This window comes from Pseudophryne corroboree, chromosome 3 (genome assembly GCF_028390025.1).
Source record: "Pseudophryne corroboree isolate aPseCor3 chromosome 3, aPseCor3.hap2, whole genome shotgun sequence".
In the NCBI taxonomy this organism is placed as follows: Eukaryota; Metazoa; Chordata; class Amphibia; order Anura; family Myobatrachidae; genus Pseudophryne; species Pseudophryne corroboree.
This window is the reverse complement of record NC_086446.1, coordinates 768,164,549-768,190,400: the sequence shown is the minus strand read 5'-3', so window position 1 is coordinate 768,190,400 and position 25,852 is coordinate 768,164,549. Positions and strand designations below refer to the sequence as shown.

The 25,852-nt window shown below is 42.6% G+C and overlaps 1 protein-coding gene across 1 annotated transcript in view; it reads right to left on the bottom strand.

The window, feature by feature from the left end:
- Positions 1–19,103, bottom strand: part of LOC135058245 (uncharacterized) — a 76,770-nt gene extending 57,667 nt beyond the window's left edge. The window contains exon 1 of the mRNA XM_063963784.1: positions 19,038–19,103. The gene's annotated coding sequence lies outside the window, so the exon portion shown is untranslated. The remainder of the gene's footprint in view (positions 1–19,037) is intronic.
- Between the last annotated feature and the right edge of the window lie 6,749 nt (positions 19,104–25,852).

The following is a 25,852-nucleotide window of genomic DNA, read 5'->3' as shown; positions in this document are numbered from 1 at the left end:
GTTTTGGGACTTTGGTGTCTATTCATGAAGCATTGAAAAGAGTGGAGAAATGAGCCAGTGCAGAAGTTGCCCATGGCAACCAATCAGCTGCTCTGTATAAATTTATAGTATGCAAATTTTAAATGTTACTTCAGTGCTGATCGGTTGCCATGGGCAACTTCTCCACTGGCTCACTTCTCCACACTTATCACTGCTTCATGATCTCCGCCTACTGTATCTCCATCCAAGGCTTAGTAAATAGACCCCTTTCTGATTAAATACCAGTGTTTGTACTAGTACTATCTACAGGACTTGAACCATATTCTATAGGGCAGAGGTTCCCAAACTCGGTCCTCAAGGCACCTTAACGCGCCAGGTTTTAAGGAGAACCAAGCTTGGGCACAGGTAACTTAATCAGTACCTCAATCAATTTGATTTAACCATGTGTGCTGAACCATGGATATCCTTAAAACATGGACCGCTAGGGTGCCTTTAAGACGGCGTTTGTGATCCTCTGCAATAGGGAATGACTTGTGCATTGTAGGTGAGCAATGCTGCTGTTCTGATCCTTACCAGTAGAGGGCACCAGATACACAGCTGTATAACAGTGGAACAGTGACTGTACATCCGTTTATGTTGCACTAAACCATTGTTAGGATTAATACCATGCGTTTCATATATTACCCCATAATCGTACATAGAGGGGTATGAATAGAAACTCTCCATCTAAACACTAATGCTAAATTAATAACAGAAAAATTGGATAAACTGTCCTCATCACTTGAACTCACCATTAACCGCTGATTACAAATGTCTACCATTACCCATTACATTACGCTTTGAAATGATCTTCAGTGAATTAAAAGGATTAGATGTTAAATGTAATGATCTATGGATTACTCACATATGCAAGTAAATAGACAAATACTCCAACTGTCCTGATGGAGGGAGACATTGTGCGGCCTGAAACAATAGTCATTAAAATGTAGCCAATCAATTCTTCAGTGATATTATTGAATTGCAGTCGTTTGTGACGTATACATTTGAATTCCCCCTCCCTACCGCTGATGGCTAGCGTAACTGCCTCACAGCACTGAGGTCATGAGTTGAATTCCTGGCTATGGCTAATCTGTGTGGAGTTTGTATGTGCTGCTCCAATGTTTGTGTGGGTGTCCTCTGGGTGCTCCGGTTTCCTCCTGCACTCCAAAAATACACTGGTAGTTTAATTGGCTGCTGACAAAAAATGTAACCCCAGGGTGTATGTGTGTGCGTGGAGTATGGCATTTTAATTTTGACTGAGGCAGGCTGAATGACTGATTATGCTCTGTTAACGAGCTGCGTCATATGTGTAGGCTATATACAGTAAGTAACTGGCAATAAATAAATATTATTTGTGAAGGAAAGGTCACAACAGGGTTGAATGTAAATCTAGTTCAGCCCAGAAAATGCCACCTTCCTGTCAGCAGTGACAAAGACTGAAAGTCGTATTGGGCATTGTGCCGCCACGGTCAGTAAATATGAAGAAGCGGCCAGGCTGTTGTTACTTAGTGAGTTTCCTATCCAGTGACGTATGTTGTTCATCGTTCACTGCACACAATCTAATGCATTGTTTTCCCTGTCACTGGCAGTTCTCAGTGTCAGCACTTTCCATCCACTCAGCACTAACGGCTCAGAAATATCATGTCATTTACAGTCAGATAACAAGGGGCTGTGATGTTTCCTCCTGCGCAGTGATCAGACTGGCAGTGTGCCGGACGGTTATACCAGACATAAGAACACAAATACCTTACTTAGTGCCAACATGTGCCGACATGCTGCACAAGCAGAAAATAATGTTCAGGCATAATGGAGCTTACAATCTAATTTCCCTTTCCTTAGATACACAAACCTAAGCGGGTTTTAAGCAGAAGCCAATTCATTATGGGCACATGACCTGGGGGATGGCACCATGGCTGCCCTGTGGCACCTGTATATGCCATGCAGGGTGCCCAGGCAGTGGGAGGGGAGGTTAAGGTTAGACACTAGTGGGAGGGCTAGGGATACTCACTGCCAGACGCACCAATGGTTTTGCCGGAAGTTCTAATCAGTTAGGAGTGATCGCTGGAGCTGCCGGACCAGGACAATCGACGGTAGGCCCGCCAAGGACTTTTTGTCAACATTCTAATCATGTTGACATTTCATCAGTGTCGACATGATGAACGACAAATATACCACACCCCTATGGAAATCCCCCCCCGCCTCTTAAATGTAATAATCACAATACATTATTAAGGGTCTGAGGACATAGTGCCTCGGATCACCATCTGTTGCGATTCGCAATGTTTTTAGGCACCGGTCAACCTGCGTAAGCTGAAGTGCTGCGGCTGATGGGCTGCGATCAATGTTGCAAGTCTTGCTGTACACACGTGCAGACCCCACAGCATCAGATTTGTATGTAAACCCGAGGGTTTACGCACAAATCTGAATGAGGCCCAGAGTTCCCTGAGGGCCTATCTGAGGTCAGAAAGACTTTTACAGACAGCAGCCTGCCACTAGGTGGGTTACAGCAATGTCATCCAGGTCATACAGTGCAGTATATTCAGCTAAGGACGGTTCCTGCAGCTACATAATAGGGATCCCCTGTTCATGTTACTCACATCCTGTGATCGATTACTCACAGAAACAGAGACACAAAGGAGAATCGCTGGGTGACACCACCAAATAAAACCAAGGCTGGGAAACACTGCCTTATAGTGTCTGCTAAAATCTACAGTTCAAAAGTAAACGGGTTGGAGATTAGGGGGTCTATGTACTAAGCCTTGGCGAGTGCTAAAGTGGACGGTGATAAAGTACCAGTCAATCAGCTCCTGTCATTTTTAAAACACAGCCTGTAACATGGCAGTTAGGAGCTGATTGGCTGGTACTTTATCTCTCCCCCGTTATCTCTCTTCAAGGGGCATATTCATTATCACTTAAATGTCACAATTTCTAAACTCCCCAGGAGATGTAGAAATTGTGACATTCATCAAACTCTGGAAAAGCATTCTTTCGGAGTTTGATTGTGAAACTGTTGGCCATCCTGAGATGGTGAACAGCTTCTGAATCTCAGCACAAGCTGCCGTTTACATGGCAGCTTGCGCAGCAGGGGTAGGGGGTCCGCGGCTGCAGAGTGATCTCTGCAGTCGGTCAGCCCCTGTGCTAATAGGCCGGTGCAGGCGGGAGGGAAGGGGGAGCCGCACTGAATGTAATCTCTGACAGCTGAGAGATTTCAGCGATTTAGATGCTAAATTTAAAGTGCCAATTATTTAAAAGGAATAAAAACAACTAATTTCATTTCTTTACACTTTGAGCCATAGTTGCCTATAGCCGGAGGCTCCCGTTTCAGTCATAAATCTCCAGCTGCCCTGCATTGTACTTCAAATCTCCCATATTCTTCAGATTCTGCCAGGGGTGCCACTAAGGATTATTTTTTTTTTTTTGCTAGGACAGTTATTTAATGTAATCACTTTGGTTTACCGAAGCTAATCAGCAGTCTCTGCTGACGACTCTCATTATCCCCACTTGTGGGACCCCAGTGTCAGGAGAGACAGCACCACATGATCACACTTTATCTTCTTATCTATTCTGTGCTGGTGTGCACTGATCCATAGCATGCTGCTGCTAGTGAGCTCTGAGCTGTCACTTTAAGGGTAAAAATTGTTGTTAGTAATCTTTCTTTAGTTAAACACATTTATTTAATTAGAGAATCTGGTGTCCGTAAATGATTTGGTAAATGCTATAATGGGATGAATTCACACAAGGCCAAATTGCATTTGGAATGTATTGCATAGGCATCACATTACTCATGTATATTGTGCTTAGGGGCCTATTTATCACCATCCGCATCCAGGATGCGTATGACAGGTAATAAAATCGCCCCAACTCGCACTGCGATAATTGATTACATCGCAGGGATGTATCAATTATCGCGTGCAGGGACAGAGCTTGCGGTCAAGCTCTGTCCCTGCGATGATAGTCTGCAGCATCATCGGGGTATTTTTTGGAAAAAATACCCCGATGTCCTGCTGCGCATGCGCCGCCCCAGCTGACATCGCCGCCCGGTCGACCCCCACCGTCGTGACTACCCCCGCGCGCCGTGGACACCCCCCCCCCCAGAAGATCAATATACTCACCAGTCCAGGGAGCCGGTCCGCGCTGTTCCTGCTGGGCTGCCCGGCGCCGGATCCTGTGCGCTGCGGTGACCCCCGGTGCTATAAAGTGTGCTGCCGCTTTGCAGCGTCACTTCACTGCATCGGGGTCACTTTGCAGCACATGGGGGACCCAGCAGCGCTCACCGGAGCAGTGGACACCGGCTCCCTGGACAGGTGAGTATGTTTTTTTTTTTTTTACACTGTGATCTGCTTGTGTGTCCATCGGACACACATTGCTGATCACTCTGCCGGGTCCCCGCTCAGCTTTCTCTGCCAGGGGCAGAGAAAGCTGGGCAAAACGGTGCATTTCGCAGTGCTGCCTGAGCTGGCAAGTTTATCACAGGGCACACTGCGGTATTTTTTCACATTTTTTTTTTAGTAAATTTGGCCACATCACATTTCCCATTATAAGTATGGGGAATGCGATGTGGGTTACTAAAAAAAGTGAATTAAAGGGTTTGGAGCAGTTTTTCATGAAAACTGCTCCAAATGCCCTTTAATACATTCAGGTGATACTAAAATAATGTGAAAAAGGGTGTTTTCTCACCCTTTTCACATTATTTTAGTAAAAATAATTTTAATAAATAGACCCCTTAGTGAGAAGAAAAGAAACATCACAGTGAATATTTGCAAACAAGAAACCCCGTATTGCAGACAGCAATATTAGTATCAATACTTGCAAAACTTCCCAAAATATATTGTTACTAATGTTATATAGAAATATTTCACAACAAACATTTACGCATACACACGCCCATATGTGGAGCTAGACACGCCCTTTGGGGAGAGTATGACAGTTTATCCAGTGTAGGTTATCTTTTTTCGTGAGTTCTAACATCCCTATAATACACAAATAATGCTAAAATATATATGTAAATTCCGGTAAGCAATATCTGATGCCCATTTATCAGCTATAAGTTTTATTATACGTGACAAGTTTAAAAACTCAAAAAGGGAAGCAAACGCTCAAACGAAGGTACTTGAAAGACTCTATAGGTGGTTGAACACTCTTCTGTTAAGTAGGGATTAATGGCCAAACATAAAACGTAACTTTTAATCATACATTATAAAAGCCTCGGACAGAGGCAGACATAATATTGGAACCGAAGTTCATGCCTCACCCGTTTTATCCCTGCAATAGTTTGTTGTAGTTAGCCCACAACTGATGCCTGATTATCAGTGTTATACTACGCCTGAGGGTAACATGTTATTAATGAGTTTTTCTTTTGATATATTGTAATTATGTTTTAAAGAGCCCTCTGTAGCAATTTTTCAGCATAATCACATTTTGCATCTTTTCTGTGCTACATAAGTTTGCAGTTTAGAACAGAATATTTGATAATCACAATCGATTATATGTGATGAAAAATTACTATTACTCTACAGTGCAGAAGTATCGCTTTTGTCCATAGTACTGTGATTATTTTGCTAGGGTATGGGACTCAAGGTTGATACCAATTAGGTCGACACCCATTAGGTCGACACCTATTGGTTGACAGTGGGTAGGCCAACACTACAAATAGGTCGACATGGCCATTAGGTCGACAAATACAAAAGGTCGACATGAAAAAAAGGTCGACATGAGCTTTAAAAAAAAAATTGTGTCGTTTTTTCCGTCAAGTGACCGGAAACCCCAATTAGTGCACTGCGTCCCCTTGCATGGCTTGCTTCACTCGCCATGCTGCAGGCAAGGTCTAATTCAGGCCTAATCGCAGCAGCAAATTTGTTAGCAGTTGGGCAAAACCACGTGCACTGCAGGTGGGGCAGATATAACATGTGCAGAGAGAGTTGGATTTGGGTGGGTGATTTTCTTTCTGTGCAGGGTAAATACTGGCTGCTTTATTTTTACACTGCAATTTAGATTTCAGTTTGAACACACCCCACCCAAATCTAACTCTCCCTGCACATGTTATATCTGCCCCCCCTGCAGTGCACATGGTTTTGCCCAACTGCTAACAAATTTGCTGCTGCGATCAACTCTGAATTAGGCCCAATGGTTCAACAAATGTCTGAATGCTATTTATGAATTGAGAGAAAGTGATGGTCATTATGTTTGCGTTCTTAAATACAACTGTTACAAATTGTTTCTAAGAAGTAACATTCTTTGATATCCAGAATATATTACAGGTTGAGTATCCATTATCCAAAATGTTTGGGACCAGAGGTATTTTGGATATCGGATTTTTCCGTATTTTGGAATAATTGCATACTATAATGAAATATCATGGTAATGGGACCTAAATCTAAGCAAAGAATGTATTTACACAATAATGTGGGCGCTCCAAAAAGATATGTTTGCAACAGCTGCTGGTTTTGTAAATATAAATTTTATTTAAATTATTCCCAGGGAAATTTCTATATAACCTAGATCCTATATATATCACAGTATAAAAACAATCATCAAATTAGTAAAACATTTAAAAGACTAATGTCCAAGCGCTCAGAACTTGCTGGCAATCCTGAAGATAACTGGTGGTTAAATATGGTTAATATGCATATGCCGGCTGTTAGTGATCGTTAGTACTTATAACACAGTTTTGAGCTCAATAACGAATTAGTAGAAGCAGTTCATTGCTTTATAAAGCCTGTTATACTTCACCAAGTCCGGACTGGTCATATATGGATCCAGTGATATGTAGCATGTACTGCAAACAATTGCTGTCCACGTCTGTATTAAATCCGTGGATGGATCTCGCTCACTCTTGTTGGCTAACGGACAGGCCACTCAGCGGCTGTTCCCCAAGGCTGGGGGCTCCTGCTTAGTTTGTAGTGGCCTGCACCTTCCTGTGCCACTTATTTGCCGAGAGGAGCGGTAGGGGCAGCAAGCCCTGAGCTGCAGGAGACGCTGTGTTTGGCCGCGATCAGCGGCTTCCGGGTTCGGAGCTTCCGGCTTCCGGTTGCGTTCCACCTGCGTTCCACAGTCAAAATTCAGTCAACTGACGCGTTTCTCCGCCTCTCAGAGGGGCGGTTTCATCAGAGGTATGACTGACAGTGTTTCTAGGGCTCTATTTATACCAGCTTCTATTTCCTCATTAGTTACCACTCAGGAGAATTTAACCCTTTCTTTGCATTTGCCAGCAGATTATAATAATAAAAAAGACCAGCAGTTAGATAATATTAGTCATATTTACATTGTACTCTAAGGATATACAATCCACTAGGTACTATTCCTCTTATTTAAAGAATATATATAATAAAATTCAATGAATACATAATCTTTATCACAAAAATATAAATATATATATAAATATGACTATAAGGCCACATTGAGGTGCTCGACAAGGACAATTCTTCATAGATAAATAAATAAATAATTACTTCTATGACCCTATGCTTTCTCGGATCTTCTTACCTTATTATAGCGACTTTAATATGATATACATTTAAATAGACACATACCAACATTTATAGATACAGATAATCTCCGTTTTCCTAGCAGATTTAATACAGACGTGGACAGCAATTGTTTGCAGTACATGCTACATATCACTGGATCCATATATGACCAGTCCGGACTTGGTGAAGTATAACAGGCTTTATAAAGCAATGAACTGCTTCTACTAATTCGTTATTGAGCTCAAAACTGTGTTATAAGTACTAACGATCACTAACAGCCGGCATATGCATATTAACCATATTTAACCACCAGTTATCTTCAGGATTGCCAGCAAGTTCTGAGCGCTTGGACATTAGTCTTTTAAATGTTTTACTAATTTGATGATTGTTATACTGTGATATATATAGGATCTAGGTTATATAGAAATTACCCGGGAATAATTTAAATAAAATTTATATTTACAAAACCAGCAGCTGTTGCAAATATATCTTTTTGGAGCGCCCACATTATTGTGTATTTTTGGTTGTATTCTAGCTTTGGTGTATATCCAGATCCCCAATTGTGGGCAGCTAGAAAAGTGGAGCAACATTATAAAGTAGAAAATATTAATTGTTCTATTTAATCACTTATTTTTATAAATAGCGCCCACGTATCTTTCTGTAAGAATGTATTTATGTTACATATACACCTTATACATACAGCCTGAAGGCAATTTTAGCCAATATTTTTTATAACTTTGTGCATTAAACAAAGTGTGTCTGCATTCACACAAATCATTAATCTTTCATATACACCCTATACACACAGCCTGAAGGTCATTTAATCAATATTTTTAATAACTTTGTCTATTAAACAAAGTTTGTGTACATTGAGCCATCAAAAAACAAAGGTTTCACTATCTCACTCTTAGTCAATAAAATATTCCGTATTTCGGAATATTTGGATATGGGATACTCAACCTGTACGTCTCTTTTTTACTAACATTGAGGAGGGCAGCTGAGTACCCCTCTCATTGGTTGCGCTGAGCCAAGTGCACATCAGCCATAAGCAGAAAGGAAAGGCTGCCTTCTTTCTTTGCTATTTCTTTTGTTCCTAAGGACTGACATCAGTAAGAATCGCTCATCCCTCATTCACTGCATAGCACATGAGGGACAGCAGAATGCTGAAAGTGTCCTGGGAGTCCTGCTATATCTATCTCATATCAGTTTCTAAAAATTAAAGGACACCAGAGTTGCATAACAAATACGTCAGGGATATTTACATTGATATATATTCAATAAACCTGTGTGCTTTTTAAATGTATGTATTTTATGTATATATGTTGTACTGTCTTTGTCCATATTTTGCCCTGTATGGAACTTCGGTTCCAGTATTATGTCTACCTCTGACCGAGGCTTTTATAATGTATGATTAAAAGTTACGTTTTTTGTTTGGCAATTGATCCCTACTTAACAGAAGAATGCTCTACTACCTATAGGGGGTCATTCCGAGTTGATCGCACTTAGCAACTTTTTGCTGCTCGTGCGATCAACTAGACGCCGCCTATGGGGGAGTGTATTTTAGCATAGCAGGGCTGCGATCGCTTGTGCAGCCCTGCTATGCTAAAAAAGTTTTGTGTAAAACAAGACTAGCCCTGCAGTTACTTACCCTGTGCAATGGATCCAGCGATGAAGGTCCCAGAATTGACGTCAGACATCCACCCTCCAAACCCCTGGACACGCCTGCGTTCGGATCTCCACGCCCGGAAAACGGTGAGTTGATGCCCCGGAATGCCTACCTCCTGTCGATCTTCTTGCAGTCGCCGCTGCGACCGCTTTCTTCGTACGCGGCGTCGCTGCTCAGCGACGGCCGTTGCTGGGCAACGACGTGGCTGCGCTATGCGGCTGCCATGCATGCACAGTTCCGACCCGTTCGCACCGCTGCGGTGAACCGCAGCATGTGAACGGGTCGGAATGACCCCCATAGAGTCTTTCAAGCACCTTCCTTTGAGTGCTTCCTTCCCTTTTTGTATTGTCTATATTACTCTGTGGGAGCACCACCACCACCACCACCACCACCACCACCACCACCATTCATTTGACACATACATCCAACCTTCTAAAGTGGTCATTATTTATATACTAGTGAACAAAAATTAACATTGACCTCTAGACCAGTGCAATAAGATAAAACCCTACTTTCTATAAGTGTAAAAACTTGTTGCGTATGATAACTGGTGCTCTAGCCAATCAGCCTCCAACTGTCATTTTTCAGACACATAGAAGAGCCTCCAATACAGGTTTTCACCCCGTGTTTATGTGTTGCTTTATAGGTACTATTATTATCATTGAGGGGTTTTAGTGTTCTGTGTAACTGTAAATGTATTTGTACATAGCCGGCTGTGTTGCTGTTTTATAATAATAAATATTCATTTATAGCAGAATTAATAATAAGAACTAGCGCAAATTATCCTATTTATTTTGTACATGACAGATGGGAGCTGATTGGCTGAAGCACCATTTATCATACGCAGCGAGTTTTAAAACTCATGCGTATTATAAAACTTGTTGATAAATCAGCCCGTCAATGATGAGGGCAGATGTACTTAGCCTTAGAGGGTGATAAAGTGGAGAGAGATAAAGTACCAACCTAACAGCTCCTAACAGACATTTTTTAAACACATTGTTTAACATGAGAGTTAGGAGCTGATTGGTCGGTATGTTATCTCTCTCCAGGCTTAATACATCTGCCCCGATCTTTGATGTCACTCAGAGTTCCTTAGGAGACGTGTGTATTATAAATGATATTGCACAACTGATATAATAAATATATTACTGATATTAGATGGCACGTCAGTGATCTGTGACCTGTATAACGCTCCCCTGTGATATATAATAATATTACAGTTTACAGACGGGAAACATTATGGCATATATCATGTAAAGTACGGTGTATTCTCTGTATGTACAGTATAGTCTATTTGATCATATTGCGGAGTGAAATCCTCTCCCTACTATTGTATTATTCGTGCTTTTAGTTTATTATAAACGTTTGAAACTTTTCAGGGACTGTCAGACTTTTGCCCAGCGCTAGTCCAGCGTATTTGCATGCAAACCATGTATTACTCTAAGCTTAAGCGCTTTGTGGCTGATTATAATCTATTATTCTCGCATCTGACCATCTATCTATCTATCTATCTATCTATCTATCTATCTATCTATCTATCTATCTATCTATCTATCTATCTATCTGAACATCTATTATATGAAGCGAGTGGTATATATTTGCAACCGTCTTTATTTTGCGCCATATTCTGTAATGTTCTATCCCTATGATCATATTTCCATTTATAGCTGTTCCATCTTAGACATTTTCATACTCCCTCGAACTGTTCTTCATTTGGGTAAATTTTTATGATTATACATTTAAAAGTTTCCTATTAGGTCCCATTAGTAGCAAAACTGACTTGGCTAGTCCTCTTGTATTATAGAATATTGTATGCGACGTAAATCCAGTGACGATGAAACTATCTTTGTGTTATACTCTGATCTACCCATATAAATTGCTCAGGTTGCGCTATTTATTGCCTAGATATTACAAGCGTTTGACTGAGGATAATGCACACAACGACCGGCACGTGGTACAAATACGCACAAAGTTACAACAGTATTTTTGAAATGACGGGATATCTTTTCAGCAATTGCCTGTAGAACGTCGGTGGATATTTTTGCAATCACAATCGCTAAGGGTCAAATATTTAAAAAGGAATTTGGATGAAAGCGGTTTGGAAGGATCAATGGAAAACTAGAAGTTTATTAAGGCCAAAGACCGGAAAAAAAGAAGAACAATAAAACTTGACAAGTGAATAAAACTACCATAAAATATATTGCCCTTCTAGTTTCCCGTCATTTACCAGATAGGCCAACAAGGTGGCTCCCCGGGGGCACCTCTGTGCCGGGGAACCATCACAGTAATTGTTTTATGTACATTTTTGAAAATGTTTGAATTTTTTTTTAAATCAGTGATGGACTTACAGTACAACCGGGTGGCCGGGGCACGTGCCCAGGGTCCCCCCACACTCGGGGCTCCCACACATAGCTACAGTATCAGTGTGGGGCACACTGCGCCATAAGGTGATCTTGGGGTTCTATGTAGTTTAATATGACCTGGGGGCACCACAGTGCGTTCAGCACATTTGCGGTGCTGGCTGGGAGTATTTACCCCTTTGTCCCTTTAATAGCATCGCTAGTAATTAATTTGGACTATTTTTTGGAAGGGGCCCCTACAATTTAGCTGCCTTGGCGCCCCCATAAAACCTTAATCCAGCCCCAATTTAGGGGGACATCTACTAAGCAGTGATAAGAACGGAGAAGTGAGCCAGTGGAGAAGTTGCCGCATCAACCAATCAGCAGCTCTGTATAATTTTATAGTATGCAAATTTTAGATGTTACTTCAGTGCTGATTGGTTGCCATGGGCAACTTCTCCACTGGCTCACTTCTCCGTTCTTATCACTGCTTAGTAAATGTCCCCCTTAGTTATTTATTTATTTATTTATTTATTGGGTAGAGGGACACTGAGGGGCAGATGTATTAAGCCTGGAGAAGTGATAAAGCAGTGATAAGTGGAAGGTGATAACGCACCAGCCAATCATTACAGGTTTGAAAAATGACAGTTAGGAGCTGATTGGTTGGTGTGTTGTTATCACCTTCCACTTATCACCGCTTTATCACTTCGCCAGGCTTAATACATCTGCCTCTGAGTCTGTTGCGTATCGGCTCACAAAGACTACAGCGGCGACAACCCATGATACAACGAGGCTATGTACTAATTACGGCCCATGTAATGATAGAGAAAATAAGAATTGTTGAATAATGAATGAATAACATGCATCCTATAGCACATCACCTGCCCTCTGTGTAACAGCAATATCCCTGGCTAGTCCATCTAACAGCCACAATTCACCTCTGTGATTCCTCATGGCTTCATCATTTATACCAGGGGTGGGGAACCTCCGGCCTCGGGCCGTATAAGGCCCGCGAAGCCGTTTGCTCCGGCCCACCCGCTTCTCCCAGTGAGACACGCCGGCGGCGGCGTGTAGAACTTGAAACCAGCCGCCGGTTCGTGAGCCAATCAGAGCTCGCGGACCGGCAGCCAATCAGGAGCCGCGGCTGCCGGTCCGCGAGCTCTGATTGGCTCTCGAACTGGTTTCAAGTCCTACACGCCGCCGCCCAACATAGCCGCGCTCTCCTCCGTGTCCCGCCGAAAGGAGCGATAAGTAGCACGGAAGGGGGGGGGGCACTGTGGGGGCATCTGTATACCTTGCACTGTGGGGGGCATCTGTATACCTGGCACTGTGGGGGCATTTGTATACCTGGCACTGTGGGGGCATCTGTATACCTGGCACTGTGGGGACATTTGTATACCTGGCACTGTGAGGGGCACTTGTATACCTGGCACTGTGAGGGGCATCTGTATAACTGGCACTGTGGGGGCATCTGTATACCTGGCACTGTGGGGGGGCATCTGTATACCTGGCACTGTGGGGGCATCTGTATACCTGGCACTGTGGGGACATCTGTATACCTGGCACTGTGAGGGGCATTTGTACACCTGGCACTGTGAGGGGCATTTATATACTTGGCACTGTGGGGGCATTTGTATACCTGGCACTGTGAGGGGCATCTGTATACCTGGCACTGTGAGGGACATCTGTATACCTGGCACTGTGGAGGCATCTGTATACCTGGCACTGTGGGGGCATCTGTATACCTGGCACTGTGGGGACATCTGTATACCTGGCACTATGAGGGGCATTTGTACACCTGGCACTGTGAGGGGCATTTGTATACTTGGCACTGTGGGGGCATTTGAATACCTGGCACTGTGAGGGGCATTTGTATACCTGGCACTGTGGGGGCAATTGTGGATCTGACACTGCACTATTGGGGGCATATGTGTATCACGTCCCATTTTAACTGGCCACACCCATTTTTTTTGGCGCGCGCGCCTCCGGCGCGCACACACACAGTACCTCTATGGGGCAGACCTGCTGGGGGGCAGGGTCATTTTTTAAGTTGAGAATTTTTGTATGGCCCCCGAAGGATTTTATAAATATCCAAATGGCTCTCGGTAGAAAAAAGGTTCCCCACTCCTGATTTATACCGTTGCAGTAGGAAATACTTTGTTCTCCGTTCAAACACAGGGATCTATTTACTAAGCTTTGGACGGAGATAAAGTACCGGCCAACCAGCTCCTAACTGACATTTTTCAAACCCAGCCTGTGAGATGACAGTTAGATACTGATTGGCTGACACTTTATCTCCATCTAAGGCTTAGTAAATAGACCCCACAGTCTATAATGTTAATTCTATGGACCTCTGACATTGGCAGTCATTTATTATACAGGGCTACCTGGGCGAATGCCAGAACATAATATACTGGCAGAGGACACGAGTAAGATGCCGCTGTCTCGTCACTTAGACAAAATAATACATTTATACACAATTACTGCGCCCTAGAGGCTTCTACCAACAATGTCATTTAAACGTGTTTATACATAACCTTGTACTCAATTGATAGTTATGTTGTATAGATATAATTTAGCAAACAAAGAAAGTAGTCAATTTGAATTAAATTATTTTTTTGCCTATGGCGGCGGATGGGAGAGGGGGCTGGGCTTGTCCCTACCGATAGTTATTTGGAAAAACAAAAAGCTATTTTAAATCCCTGCTTACATCTATGGGATCGTCCAGATAAGTGCTCATGGGGTGGTGTAGTGCCAGTATTATAGCGTTGGAACGCGTGGCATGAAAGTGGTCATGAGAAAATTATGCAGAGATTGCGGATAGAATGTTATAGGACTTGATGCGTGATCAGGAGCATTTATGGCAGGTTCTATAGAGTGTAAGCTTGCGAGCCAAGCCCTCTGACCTCTGTGTCTGTCTATTATTACCCAGTCTCATTTTATTACTCTTTTGTTCCCAATTGTATAGTGGAATGAAATATGCTGTCGCAATATTTATCTATTAACAGTTCCTTACAGAGCGCAGCATATTCTGTTGCGCTTTACAATTAGAACAACATTAATAGAACTAAACTGGGTAGAAACAGACAGACATAGAGGTAGGAAGGCCCTGCTCGCAAGCTTACACTCTATATGGAAATAGGCATTGATACAATATAAATAAATAAAATAAATAAAATAACTAATTATATCAATATGGTTGACTAGGGCATTTTCTTTTACATTTCTTAATATCAGTTAAACATTTGTGAACAAAAGACCCCACAATGGATTAATTAGTCCTCTAAGTCTCAATCTGGGGCATGTGACTCTTGTGGAACTACATGTCTCAGTGCACCCTGCAGGTCTCTATAGAGTTCTCTTCATATCAGACAATCTGAGTTCTCGTTACTGCATTGTTTTTATGAATTAGTGGCCAATCCAGTTTAATATGGGATTTGTGTAGGGTCTTACCTCACTGGTTCCTGAACAATAATAGGATGGTTCGTAGAGTATTATAAAACATTAGGTCCATTTTGTCATTCTGATGGCTTTCTTCCCTTGTGCGTTCTTCCCTGACCTTCCCAATGAATGTTTTATAGGGTGAGGAATATTATATTTAGAGGCGTGTTGGATTTAAGGTGTTACTTTGTAAGTGAACCCACTGAAATATTGCACTGTAATTGTCCCGAGTTTCCCATTTTCTGGAAAATCCTATATGTAATTAGCAGGCTTGGGAAAAATGCTGTATTTTTCATGTTAAATATAAACTCAAACCAGTTGCAACTAAGTAGATGTTTGGATAATGATGATGACGAATCAATGACGCTCCTGGGCTGAGATGTTCGTAGATATTCCAACGCGTTTGGATATTTGGACTCCATTAATCACAACGCATGGTTAATACCCTATGGGTTCATGCCCGAGTAGAATACCAGACGAAGGAAAACTGTGACAAGTTCCTCGCTGTATTAAATGCCCTCTTCATTTTTGGTCGGAAAAAAATTGTTGCCATTTAAAAATAATCTTCCTTATATCTTAACTGAATAATAGAATAATATACTCTTAGGGGTCAATATATTGACGACCGGCGATTTCAATAAATTTTTCAAGATATTTCCTAAAACATTAGGTTGTCTTTAAGGAAACAAAGCAATAAATTGGGAAGCTTAACTCAATCAGATGGAGATCTCTATATAATCTTCCTGGCCTAGAACATTAATAATAAAATTGTAGTATTTCGTCTCTTCTCTGGACGACCTTCTGTACCAAACCAATAAACCAAACTCTACCAACAAGTCGGACATCGGCAATATGGATGCGCAATGAACACAGTTTCCGTCTGATGGTTCCTAATGTTCCTAAAAGCCCCTTAAAGGACAGAGATTAAGGAGGTGAATTCAACTTTCTGCTTATTACAGTAAGGAATCATTGCTAATTTTCCTGTGCACCTCAATGCGCTATGAAACATTGCCGCAGAGCGCCTTTGCGACCGTTCCGGCGGCACATCCCGGAGAACTGTCCACTTAATGCCAAACTGGAGAACAAAGACTCACCGGGGCCAGGGGCTGGCTGGCCAGGGGGCAGGGTGCCATCTCCCCCCCCCCCTTTCCCAACCCCCCGGCCATTGCAGTTTAAGTGTTCCAGGTCCATTTTTGCATTGCTTTCCCTGTGAAAAGTCAGCCCCTGACCAGGAGCATGGCAGATATGACTGATTACATATTCCCTGTACAGCACTGCCTAAGGGGATTGGCTCAAAATTAATGAACAATAATAATAATAATAATAATAATAATAATAATAATATAACACTGAGGGGGAACGGAGACACCGTTGCGTCAGCTGTGTGCAGGAACGGAGTAACCAGGGGAAGACTATGTGTCTGTGGCCTTATACAGTCAGTCAAGTAGTTTCATTTTCAATCCGAAATCACACAAATATCACCAGTCTGACATTTACAGTGGGGTGCCCATAACTTAAGGCTTATATTAATACATATAGGAACCTACATAGTATTGCAATATGGCTGATTTACATTTTTTTAGTGTATTCTGTTTGTCAGTTGGTACAGGTATATGTGACGGGTAAATGTAAGCTGAACAGTATATATACCAGTGCTAGTGATGTGATATATACTGTCATTTCTGTTATTATATAGCTTTACACAAATCCAATGACTGACCCAGACACACAGATCAGCATACAGTATTTTCACATGCATCCATAATGTGGAAAAAACAACAATAAATTAATAATATCTATGCCTATATAACAATGTGGGTTTTATATATATATATATATATATATATATATATATATCTTCTGAGCATCATCATGAAAACGCCTAGAGTTCTCTTGTGTAATCTCTTTTTTGATACAGAACGTGCTCCTGTACGGTTGCCAACAACAGCTAGTGCTGAGTCTGACATGGGGTAGACCAGAGAAGACGTTACACTGCGCCGTTCTCCATATATACAGAATAAGCAGAACGAAATGCAATAACAGGAGTTAGTATTTTAAAATAAGGAATGTGTTAGGGAACAAGCTCGTTACAGATAGGAATTTAGGCCTTCATCCACTACACCCCCATGTATCACTCCTTACCAGTCTATACAAGCTGGACTCCATAAATGAATAATATTACTTATTGGTAATAAATAACCGACGAAATGTACTAAGACGAACTGCGATGCACGAAGCACTACAATGAGAATTGTAACATAATCGTATAAAACGCCATGAGACTGAGATACAGCCACGGGATACCATGCAAGGGACTGAATACAATCTGGGCGAAGGTTACTGCTCAATGTACCCTGTAAATAATTGAATATTGTCTGTCTACCGCATTGCGGGGCAAAATAAAATTCCTTTAGAAAATGATAAATTATTTAGCAAGCTCAAGGACATATAAGGGAGATGTTCACCCACGGCAGCGGCCATGTGTAAAATCACCTCAGCAGATCCTGTCAGTAGCTGCACAGCGGATGGGTCTGTAGAGCTTGTTACATATAGTGTATGCGATATAATAACATAATATAATGTCATATAAGTACATATAACACCCATGCCGTGTGCTTGGTAGTGAAGTAATGATATAATATGGGGGGTACACCACACGGCACACTGACAGAGGTGACAGATTCCGAGCTTGTGTCTGTATATCAGTAAATATAATATAGCTAAGTGCGTGAAATGCGTTACCCTGTCACAGCCATCAATATTGTTTCTTAAAGTCCATTTTAGAATTGTGCTTGTGACTAGAATATTCTACCACATTTCTGCCTGTATTTATGGTTCAGTATATTACGCATTTGTACAAAATGAATTTCTATTAGATTAATGCAGCTGCTTTAAATTATACAATAAAACAGAACAACTGTAAAGAGTTCAAATATTCTCCACTGATCCATAAGAGTTTTATGGGCGTTCAGCCGCAGGGCCGAATCAATATGATCCATCATAACCTGGTAATGTTCTGTAGTGATATATAATACAACATCTCTACGTTCAGTGCGCATTATGTTTACGACCATTCTCAGGACCCCTACTGACCATAACCGCGCAGATTCAAAGACAATTTAAGTACTTCATAAATTGACACATCGCGCAGCTCCAGGTCCCATTGCCTGCGCTGCTGTCCCCTATGCCTCATACCCCCCCCCCCCCTCCCCCCCGGTAATATGATCAAGGGTTCAATTTCTTCAATTAGTTTGTAAACTGTATGAGAAATAATTTTTATTATTATTATTATTATTATTATTATTAATAATGAGTATATCTTTGTATGTGTTTATTTAGCTCTGTATTTAATTCCTAATCTTGTAATGACCACAGCAGCACCAAACCGGTATAAGTCGAGGGGCCCCCCGCACTTGTGCCCCACTTGGAGAGGGACAAAATCCACAGATCTGGTCACAGGGGCACTGCTTTCATGACAGAACCGCATTGGGTATCTTATAACCCCCCCCCAACATACAGAACCGGGGGGGGGGGTCACTGATCCAGATTTGTCATGTCACCTTAAAAATTCCGGCCTGATCGGATCTCTATCATTCAGGGCAATCATTTGCGGGTGAGGGTCATTAGCGCACATCACAATAATTGCCAAATTCAGTTGCAAAAAAAATAAAAATTATACATATATATATATATATATATATATATGAATTTGATGTCCAGATCTGCATGTGTGTGACCCGGTTATGTCTGCATGAAGTAGACGTTATTTCAGGACAGTATATTCAATCAACTTGATGTTCAACAATTTGTTTAGAAAGTTGTTTTTGGCATCTCAAAAATATTCAGTGTTGATTAAACTTTATCGGCAATGCAAAATAAAACAAATTCTCAAAACCTGATTTTTTAAAATTTCTGGGAGCTTTTGCCGTCTCTTTCCATATAGCAGAAGATTTTGGAATAATTATAAAAAAAAAACACGCAAAACAATAGCTAAATATAATAAAACCTATGAAACTACTAAACAATGACAGTAAGTAAAACGGCTACAAGCAAACAGGTTGAAAGCTGGGTAGAAGTAAACTGTCAGGCAGTATATGTGCCTCTTACCTGTAGGATCTGGGGCACAGATGTCTCTGCTCCCTGCGGCCTGTTCCCTCATGGTTTAGAACTGTATCCCCCTCCCACCGCACACAGGAAGCCTGTGATCTGGGGCATCAAATCACTTTCTGAAGAGGAGACGTTGCTGAACAGCTGAGAGCAAGGCAATACAATTCACTCTGCAGATGACAACGTCGAAACGCGTTTCAGTGCTGAGCGTCCAAAAAGTCATTAGAAACTACAGACCCAACGCAGCCATCAGAGTATAGGAAAAGGTACAAGCTAGATAAGAAAGACAGAGAAAGAACATGTACCAATAAAAGCCGCAATTATAAATACACCATTCTGTGCATGACCCTTCTTGTATTATTACGAGTTTCGCTAACCCCTTTACACTTTGGGGGTCATTCCGAGTTGTTCGCTCGTTAGTTTTTTTCGCAACGGAGCGATTAGTAGCAAACTGCGCATGCGCAATGTTCGCAGTGCGCCTGCGCCAAGTAAATTAGCACAAAAGTTTGTTATTTTACTCACGGCCTAACGAAGATTTTTCATCGTTCTGGTGATCGTAGTGTGACTGACAGGAAGTGGGTGTTTCTGGGCGGAAACTGGCCGTTTTATGGGAGTTTGCGGAAAAACGCTGGCGTTTCTGGGAAAAACGTGGGAGTGTCTGAAGAAACGAGGGAGTGTCTGGGCGAACGCTGGGTGTGTTTGTGACGTCAAACCAGGAACGAAACTGACTGAACTGATTGCAGTGTAGGAGTAAGTCTCGAGCTACTCAGAAACTGCAAAGAAATTTCTATTCGCAATTCTGCTAAACTTTCGTTCGCAATTCTGCTAAGATAAGATACACTCCCAGAGGGCAGCGGCTTAGCGTGTGCAATGCTGCTAAAAGCAGCTAGCGAGCGAACAACTCGGAATGAGGGCCTTTGTGCATTAAAAATACTGTTATATTTTTGGAGGAATACCTGGGAAGGTTCACTCACAGGCGAGTAAGCTCAGATACAATAAAACAGAAGAGAGATCTCCAGGCACTGCTATACACAACTTTGATCCATATATTCCTGTGTTTCTCAGAAAGAAGACATAACACAAAATATGTTCATTAGCAGATTCCAAACGCTTTGATCAGTCCTAAACTTCTTTGTTGTAGGAAACTGACCTGTACTAAAAACAATGCGTTCCCATAAAGGTTTCTTTAAAACTTCCTGTGAGTAAGCCCAGATGATCAGGAGACGCACAATGCCCTCTTTCATCCTCTTAGAATCTTGGGTGGTATCCAATTACCCGCGGTCATTTACAGTAAGAAATTGAATACTGAGGGTTATCCTATTATCCCCAAAAAGCCGCTATGAACCACGGCTTATAATGAAAACTAAATTCTTGATAAGCGCAGGCTTTTTGGGGACACGAAAGCAAAATATTTTTAACGAGCGACCTATCAGGATAGCCTGTAACCGAAACAAAATGTGAAACACTTAGATTTTTTGCACCCAATGATTTCCCCCCGCTAATTGGATACCCCCCTACATTTTTATATTTTTGAATCGCTTTGGAGGAATGAGCTATGAAAATAAAATTGTTATTATTTACTCTTATGTATGCTATGCCTACGTGGTTAGCAGCCATGTGTATGTGCTAGTAGAATTCCTTTTTTCTCTCTACGGTTATTGGCACCATAACAGTGGACATGAGACATGGTGAAGAATGGAGCTCTGTTGCTTTGGGGCGATGGAGGCTATAAAGGGCCCTCATTATATTAGCCACATAATAGATATATATATATATATATATAGCCTCAGACTCCTGCTCCTGGCTCTTGCTAGTCATGTGAGCATTAAACCACTGGTAGACATTTGTTCAATATTGATACCCACTTGCGGCAGAATGCTGTGTTGTATCTGCAGATTGTGGGCATGTTGTGGATTCTGAATCCTCTTGGTATGTATTTATTTTTATGTATTGGACAGTAAACGTCCGACACATTTTATGAGCCGGAAGCCTGGTTGTTGCAAGTGTTTGGGCTGCACTATGTGCAGCTCTATGATGACCAGTAGTACATTCAATCATCCATATACTGGTAAAAAATTTCAGATCAAATTTCCTGTTACATGACATATGTGGTTTACATGTTGACATGTCCCTGTGGGCTATCCTATGTGGGAAAAACCCAGCGCCAATTCCGAGAGCGGATGGCTATGCATAGGATGTCCATTAGACAAGCATTGGAATCAGGCTGCACAACATTTTGTTAAGGCGAAACACAGCATAGCCTCGCTCAGATCTATCATAATAGACCATGTACCAATTCCAAGGCGAGGAGGTGATAGGGCTAAAATGTTGTTAAAGCGTGACAGCCAGTGGATTTTTACACTGGACACTATAGCACCAAGGGGTTTAAATGAAACAATGGGGTTACAGTGTTATCTTTAGTCCTGTAAATAGTTCTTCTCCAGCCATGATGTATCTATTCAGTACAGCTTCATTATACCCCTGCCTCGTGTTGTAATTTTCTTGGGTGAAATATTGTATTTTTTGATCATTGGGATATCACGTGGTATAGTGCATTATTAGAGACGGGTGTATGTTTAGTCTGTTTGGTAACAGGATTGGAACAGCTGATTTATGGCTGATAAGCGCTATTACAATTGACCTGTGATTCATCTTTTTAACTGTTGTACTTGTTTATAGCAACCTGGTATCCAGGGGCCGGGCCTGCCCGGCGGGGTGGGGAGACGTCAGAGTTCTGCGACGTCGGATCTAGACGCGTGGACCTGGGGCCGCCGGGCAGGTGAGCGCACTCATGTTTTAATTTTGTGTTGTTGGAGGTGTATATATTTGTATCTTATGTGTTCAGTGTTTGTGAGTCCTGCCCTGACGACAGGTGTATGCCCGAAACGTAGGTGTAATAAAGGCATCTTTTAAACCACATCACCAGTCTGCAGAGTGCCGCCGTTATCCAAACCTTATATATATATATATATATATATATATATATATCCACAAAGAAGGAGTGGCACTCGTGGGACTTCAGTCAAACAACAAAGGACACAGCGGTCACTAGTTGGGTCTAATCGACGTTTCGATAATTTAATATCGTCTTCAGGATAAACAAAGTGCATACAAGACAACATTTATATACCTACTCACCACCCCTGATGTATCCACGCCATCGCTGCGGGCGCCGGGTCCTCGGACGACAGTAAAACTCCGTCGCGCACTTCCTGTGCGCCCGGACGCTCGAGCGGTTGCCTGGAGACCAAAAACATCATGTGACATCAACAAATAACAAATGGCATCGGGTAATGCAGGAGCGCGTGTATCTAACATAGATACACGTACAGGGACAACATGTTAATAGTTACACATGCAAATGCTGAAAACACATCATATATACAAAATAGCAATATTGTATAAGTACCTGCTGGAGACATATACTGTGTACAAAATTGTAAACTAGCACAGATTGGGCTAGAGGCGTCAAAAGAACATAAATATTGCACAAACCAGAATCAATGGTAACTCATAATGCTGCAGAAAAAAAGGGCAAATGCTTCCTAAGTAAGTAGCAGTGAAGAGAAAGATGTGTTACTGATCATCCACGTAGGGATTCATGAGTCCAGAAACATCATGGAGCTAGACTAGACGCCTCAAATCTAATTATAGCAGGAAAATTATAAGAAAAATGGATTTTTTTTCTGGGAGAGTACATGTAAACTCACAGAAAATAATTCACAAAAAGCACAATATACTTCACAAAAAGCAATTCAGGGGAAGATTCTCATTGAGCCCTTTAGGTACAATAGTATTCAGGCGGTATATCCACCTGGCTTCTCTCTGAAGTAGGGCCTTGCCCCTATCACCCCCCCTAAGGCGTTTAGGTTCAGTATCAATGATTTTGTATCGCAGTGTGGTAAGACCATGTCCTAATAATTTGAAGTGTCGGGCAACAGGTTGATTTGATCCACTGCTGGCCCCTTCTAAGGCATGTCTGATGGCCGACCTGTGAAGTGCCATGCGCTCTTTAAACATCCTAGTGGTCTTCCCCACATATAGGAGACCACAGGGGCATCTAATAATGTACACCACATAGGTACTGGTACATGTCAGTACATGGCGTATGGCGATCCGTTCCCCCGAATGTGGATGGGCGAAGGAATCACCATACTCCATGAAACTGCACGTAGTGCAGCCAGTACATCTATAACAACCCGCCTTTCTCGTGAGGAAGGTAATCGGCCCAACTTTTTTGGTATTGGAGACATCGTTCTTAACAAGCCAGTCTTTGAGATTCCTATTCCTAGTATAGCTGGCTAACACTTTGGTATTTTTGAGCATACTCAATTCGGGATCTGTTGTCACCACCGGCCATAGGTTCTTCACGGTCTTCGCTATACATGGACTGGCTGGACAATATTGTTGAACGAACGGGATACAGTCACCAAGCCGTTTTTGACGGTCCCCAGATGGAGTCAGAGTTCTAGAACGTGGGATGGCCAGCGCTCTTTCTTTGGCTTTCACCAAGTCCACGTATTTGTATCCTCTGAGCATGAATTGCTTCATCATGTCCTCAATCTCTCGTTCAGTATTGTCTATATCATCTGATATACGGTGTATCCGCAAGAATTGTGAGAAGGGTAGGCCCCTCTTTGTGGAATTGGGATGTTGGCTGCTGGCATGCAAAATCGTATTGCGATCCGTGGCCTTCTTGTACAATGAAGTACAGATTTTGCCATTCAACACAGAGATTTGGACATCTAGATAATTCACAGACTGTGTGCTCATGTGGTACGTGAATTTGATGGTGCTTTCCATCAGTCTATTCTGAACACCTCACACCTCACAATATTATTTTTAGTCCTAAAATTTGCACCGAGGTAGCTGTGTGACTAAGCTAAGCGACCCAAGTGGCCGACACAAACACCTGGCCCATCTAGGAGTGGCACTGCAGTGTCACGCAGGATGGCCCTTCAAAAAAATACTCCCCAAACAGCACATGACGCAAAGAAAAAAAGAGGCGCAATGAGGTAGCTGTGTGACTAAGATAAGCGACCCAAGTGGCCGACACAAACACCTGGCCCATCTAGGAGTGGCACTGCAGTGTCACGCAGGATGGCCCTTCAAAAAAATACTCCCCAAACAGCACATGACGCAAAGAAAAAAAGAGGCGCAATGAGGTAGCTGTGTGACTAAGATAAGCGACCCAAGTGGCCGACACAAACACCTGGCCCATCTAGGAGTGGCACTGCAATGTCAGACAGGATGGCCCTTCAAAAAAATACTCCCCAAACAGCACATGACGCAAAGAAAAAAAGAGGCGCAATGAGGTAGCTGTGTGACTAAGATAAGCGACCCAAGTGGCCGACACAAACACCTGGCCCATCTAGGAGTGGCACTGCAGTGTCACGCAGGATGGCCCTTCAAAAAAATACTCCCCAAACAGCAAATGACGCAAAGAAAAAAAGAGGCGCAATGAGGTAGCTGTGTGACAAAGATAAGCGACCCAAGTGGCCGACACAAACACCTGGCCCATCTAGGAGTGTCACTGCAGTGTCACGCAGGATGGCCCTTCAAAAAAATACTCCCCAAACAGCACATGACGCAAAGAAAAAAAGAGGCGCAATGAGGTAGCTGTGTGACTAAGATAAGCGACCCAAGTGGCCGACACAAACACCTGGCCCATCTAGGAGTGGCACTGCAGTGTCACGCAGGATGGCCCTTCAAAAAAAATACTCCCCAAACAGCACATGACGCAAAGAAAAATGAAAGAAAAAAGAGGTGCAAGATGGAATTGTCCTTGGGCCCTCCCACCCACCCTTATGTTGTATAAACAGGACATGCACACTTTAACGAACCCATCATTTCAGCGACAGGGTCTGCCACACGACTGTGACTGAAATGACTGGTTGGTTTGGGCCCCCACCAAAAAAGAAGCAAACAATCTCTCCTTGCACAAACTGGCTCTACAGAGGCAAGATGTCCACCTCATCATCATCGTCCGATTCATCACCCCTTTCACTGTGTACATCCCCCTCCTCACAGATTATTAATTCGTCCCCACTGGAATCCACCATCTCAGGTCCCCGTGTACTTTCTGGAGGCAATTGCTGCTGGTGAATGTCTCCACGGTGGAATTGATTATAATTCATTTTAATGAACATCATCTTCTCCACATTTTCTGGAAGTAACCTCGTACACCGATTGCTGACAAGGTGAGCGGCGGCACTAAACACTCTTTCGGAGTACACACTGGAGGGAGGGCAACTTAGGTAGAATAAAGCCAGTTTGTGCAAGGGCCTCCAAATTGCCTCTTTTTCCTGCCAGTATACGTACGGACTGTCTGACGTGCCTACTTGGATGCGGTCACTCATATAATCCTCCACCATTCTTTCAATGGTGAGAGAATCATATGCAGTGACAGTAGACGACATGTCAGTAATCGTTGGCAGGTCCTTCAGTCCGGACCAGATGTCAGCACTCGCTCCAGACTGCCCTGCATCACCGCCACCGGGTGGGCTCGGAATTCGTAGCCTTTTCCTCGCACCCCCAGTTGCGGGAGAATGTGAAGGAGGAGATGTTGACGGGTCACGTTCCGCTTGACTTGACAATTTTCTCACCAGCAGGTCTTTGAACCTCTGCAGACTTGTGTCTGCCGGAAAGAGAGATACAACGTAGGTTTTAAATCTAGGATCGAGCACGGTGGCCAAAATGTAGTGCTCTGATTTCAACAGATTGACCACCCGTGAATCCTGGTTAAGCGAATGAAGGGCTCCATCCACAAGTCCCACATGCCTAGCGGAATCGCTCTGTTTTAGCTCCTCCTTCAA